Below are 4,729 nucleotides of genomic sequence, written 5' to 3' on the forward strand. Positions count from 1 at the left end.
ATAGTTGGAAAAATATTCCATACCTTAATTAACAGTGAAGGCTTACTAGCGGGCAAGCATCTGTACATAAAAAATTACGTACATTCAATTAAAACAATAAACTGAAATAAAACATGAAAAAATTGGCTTTTACCTTTAGATTTGCTCTCTTCTTGTTATTACAAAATTATATACTTGGCTGCATTTTTTGTGATGTATAGGACTCCTTTCTTATTTGTTGTGTTATTCTAAGAACTAGAACAGGAAGAGCATCTACTCTCAATTAATTACAGAGTATAACCTATTCAGAAATTAGTTGCCCCCAGAGGTATCTTGTGGGCAACTTGGAAATCCTAAAATATATAGTAGGTGGTAGTTTCTTAGCTGGGCTGCTCAAAGGAACAACCAACAGAGATGAATTGACACAACTGTTAATAAATTGTGATTTTAACTTCTGCCTGCATTCCATGTTGCCTAACTGTCTTGTACAATTACTGTGATTATATAAACAGAAGACAAACAAGGTATCTTATATTAGCTCTTTGGAGCAACAATTGAATAATATCAATAATAAGACAACACTGAAAAGTATGTCACCTTTATTTAACATTTAAAACTCAGCAAAGAATTTGGGGATTTCTCTATATAAATCACTGAAACTTCTGTAGTCTCCCCTTTGCCTTCTTACTTCACAGCTTATTCTCTCTATTCTGTCCTCTTCTTGACCAGATGGTTGAGACAGCAAAACACGAATTGAAAGCACTGATTAAAGTAACAGGTAACTTACTGCAGAGGTCTAGGGGAAACAAACAAACAAAGCTTATCATATGAATACAGCCAGTAATAGCTAGTAATGTGGACACCAAAGTGTTTTGATGAAATAATATCTGATATAAAACGTATGCTATTTATTTATAAATGCCCATTTTAAGCGGGGAGGGGGAGATATAGGCAATTCACCACTTACAACAGTCCGTTTAGGGGCCATTCAAAATTACAAGGCACAGAAAAATGTGACTTATGACTGTTTTTCACAGTTATGACTTTTGCAGCATCCCCATGATCAGTTTGGCAACTGGTTCATATATATGACTGTTGCGGTGTCCCAAGGTCATGCGATCACCTTATGCAAACAGGGAGCAAATCCCACTCCCTTCTAGCAAGGAAGAAGTTACCTAGTCGGTTAAAGAACCATCTGTAAGCAAATAGCCAAGTTCAGAGAGGACTCTGACCAAGGACTCCAGAGCTCAACTTTGAGCTGCATATATTGTCATCTGTTGGTATTATGCCCAGGTGTGACCAGTTGTTAAGTAGCAGGTTTAATATTTAGAGATCTGTTCCTGAGCTAAACGGGGCTCAGACTTAGAATATACTGTCATGACATCAGAAAAGAACGGAGTGGGAAGGAAAAAGGAAAGGAAAAAGTCCTAACTTATATGGGACTTCAAGTGACATAAACGATTTATCTATTTACCTACTTAATTCTTTATCAAATTTACATAGCTGCCCATCTCACCCAAGGTAGACTCTAGGCAGCACACAGTAGATTAAAAAAACAGTGAAATCTAATTGAGTTCAATCTTTTATTTGCCACACGTAATGGGTAGAATCCTGCCAAACTCCAGCTGTAATCTTCTTTCTACTAGATACAGTATCTCCTGAGAGAGTCTAGAGTGCAGCTACCCTACCCTGACCCTTTTCCCTGTTCCCCCATCCGGCTCAGGGTTGTGCAATCTCTTCTTCATACATCTTTCTTTCTTGGAAAACTCTCCTCTCCTTCAGGTACAGATTCCATCAGACTCAGTCGTGGTCACCTAATCCATTCTCAAGGGCTTTTTCGAAAATCAAAAGGGATAGATAAGGGAGACTTAATTTTGGGAAGAACATTCTGTAGGGAAGGTGCCAAAACTGAGAAGGCACCTATCCTGAGACCCACCAATTAGCTCTGTAGCCAACTTGAAGTTCTTTAAAGAAAAATAGGCAAGTACAGTATGGTGGAGCAAGAGCCACACTGTAATTTACTCTGCCAAGAACAGACATCTCTCCAATTCCGCTCATTCACCTCTGCACCACTTTTTCAGTAGAAATTTTGCATGTTTCTTCAGCGATCTCCCTACATTCTTGCACCAAGAGGATTTTGTACTTACATTTCTACCAATATTGAAAAAAATAGGTAAAACTCTGGGTAGCATTCATTCAGCCAATCAGTTTGCTTTGCTTTTCCTTTATTCATGCTTCATAATAGTGGGACAGATACATGAGCTCACAGAGCAGAAGTAGATAAAACTGGTTGGTTGCCTGAAGGAAAGCTATTCACTGAGAGTTTTTTCTCTGTCAGTGTGCGCTTACTGTATTTCTCCTTAGATTTCTCTTTGTTTTTATTTTAGCTGAATTTACGTAGCTTAGATTTAATTTATTCACAATATTGGTTTGTTTGTTTATATTATTTAATATCATTCTTATTTACTCAGCTTATTTTAGTTTACACACATTGTTTATTTATCATATTTATTTATTTAAGATTAGCTTAGTTTAGTTTGGTTAAATATAGTATATTGAATCAATGATGGACGCATTCCTGTATTATGCAGGAAAACTGCTGTTTGAGGTAAGAAATCCTCTATTTTATTTCTTCATTTATTTGTCAATTTGCATGCGTGAACCTAGGATTAGTTTAGATTCAAAGAAGTAATAGGACAGGTAACATGACATAAAGAATAATAATGAAATAAAGCCAGAATCAACGGAATCTAGGAAGAAGTAAAAATTGCTTTAGAACAATTTTTAGAATAAGTTTTGAACTTGAATATTTTAATAATGTCTGTGCATCTTCCTTCAGGGCCTTTCTTGGTGAATTATTTTAATATCTTCAATTTAAACATATCCTCAGGACCCACAACCAGAACAGCTGGGAAACATGGCTCTGTGGCCTTGTTTGGGGTGTACAGAGAAGTATGTAGCCATGGGGCTGGTTGGAGCCTTCAAATCCCTCTTCCTAACTAATTTGTAACCTCGCTTGCCTCTTGTAAATTTTATATGCGGTGCTCAACTTTTTAATATTTGGGCACTGTTAGCCTCTAAATGAATAAGCTGAGATTGAATTCAAGGTTTATATTGGAAGAAGGGTGCTATTAAAACATCACTTTTAACAGCAGAGCAACTAAAGGCAGCTTCAGCTTGCCCTGCAGCTGGCTACAGGTGATAGCAGGTGATGTCATGAGGATTGTTGCTTAACAATGATTAGTGAGGGTCTTCATGCTATGCTACAAAAACATGAGGATCAATTAGTTGATTTATACTGACTGTTTAATGTTGCTGCTAAAAATCTAAAATTTTAGATCTGTCTCCGGAAATACAGCGAGAGGCAAAAACAACGGCAGGCATACATCAATGAACTTCTGGCAAGACACCAGGAGGAGCTGGAGGACAAAAAATGTCAGAATTACAGCTGTAAGTAGTTCATTTCTCTTACAATCCTGTATTAAGCTCCTCTTTCTTTCTGCTTATTTCTATTCTATGACTGACGGATGCTTCTTATAATGTCTGTATCTTAGTTGGAGGAAGAAAATAAAAAACTAACCATCAATATGGCAAGCGTTGTTGAGGAAAACAGAAAACTAAAGGAGAAACTTCAGGAAACTGAAGAAAGTAAGTGTTATTTCAACTTAATACATTTTAATTATTTTTGTTTTTAAAATGAAAGTGATTGACAATTATTTTGTTATTTTTTTCCCAGGGCTTGCCCAGCTGAATAGAGATGACATAGAATCCATAGAAGAGAGGAGGAGGCAACGCCAGCTAGAAGAATTGGAGGGGGAAGTTGAAGACATGTGCTCCAAGGTATACCTCTCCAGAATGTTTAATCAACATAGACAAAGATGAGATGCCACCTTTATTGGACAAAGGTGGAATAATCACGCTGAGAGGTGATTTGCGTAGGAAGCATGCAAAAAAATAAAAAATAAAAATAAATTTCTCTGATTTTTTTCCAGCTTTTCTTTTGCTGAGATTACAAATTCTGAAAAAAAAATCTATACCAGAGACACTTCGACGCTAGATCTGAAGAAAAGCCAGGGAACGTTCTGGAATGTTCCAAAAATGCCTTCTTTTCTTCCTCAGAACAAATCTGAAAGCTCCTTCTATGATCGGGGCCTTAATGAGGTGAAGGGACTCATGTGTGTAAATGAAATTGTAGACTGTGTCATCAAACATATATATTTTCAGAAGGCTCACCCAAGGGAAACAGGCCATGATGGATACCGCCGATTAACACCGATCGCATCTGCCAACCCACACTGGACCAGCATGGCAAATTATGGTCTGTTCCTTCCATATGCCAACACAACCTCAAAAATGGGCCTCATTCCTTGGAGGTCCTAGGGCAACTATCCATGGAAGCGGGAAGACCTGCCCGAAGACAGAGGATGCTAAAATCATCAGGCTAAATCAGGCTGACTTTGGACTTTGGACATAGGAATGGACAATGGAAACAGATGCTTGATTAGAACAACTGCTGATTGAACTCAACAATATGCATTGAGATATTATTGGATTATGACAAAAAGGTTAGAACTTAGTTGATACTCTACACTAGAGGCAAGGAGGATGGACGATGTGGCGGAGTTGGTTTTCTCATCAGTAAAAAACTGAAAGACTCTGTAGTAAAATTCCAAAGTACATCGGACAGAGTAGCCCAATGCATCAATCAGTTGAACATCCAATACAAGCTTCAAATCATTCAAGACTGTCG

The 4,729-nt window shown here is 37.5% G+C and overlaps 1 protein-coding gene across 1 annotated transcript in view; it reads right to left on the reverse strand.

Annotated features, from left to right (window-relative positions):
• Positions 1–284: 284 nt before the first annotated feature.
• ADAM23 (ADAM metallopeptidase domain 23) overlaps positions 285–4,729 on the reverse strand; it is a 127,387-nt gene continuing 122,942 nt past the window's right edge. The window contains exon 27 of the transcript XR_009155479.1: positions 285–775. The gene's annotated coding sequence lies outside the window, so the exon portion shown is untranslated. The remainder of the gene's footprint in view (positions 776–4,729) is intronic.

This window comes from Ahaetulla prasina, chromosome 1 (genome assembly GCF_028640845.1).
Source record: "Ahaetulla prasina isolate Xishuangbanna chromosome 1, ASM2864084v1, whole genome shotgun sequence".
In the NCBI taxonomy this organism is placed as follows: Eukaryota; Metazoa; Chordata; class Lepidosauria; order Squamata; family Colubridae; genus Ahaetulla; species Ahaetulla prasina.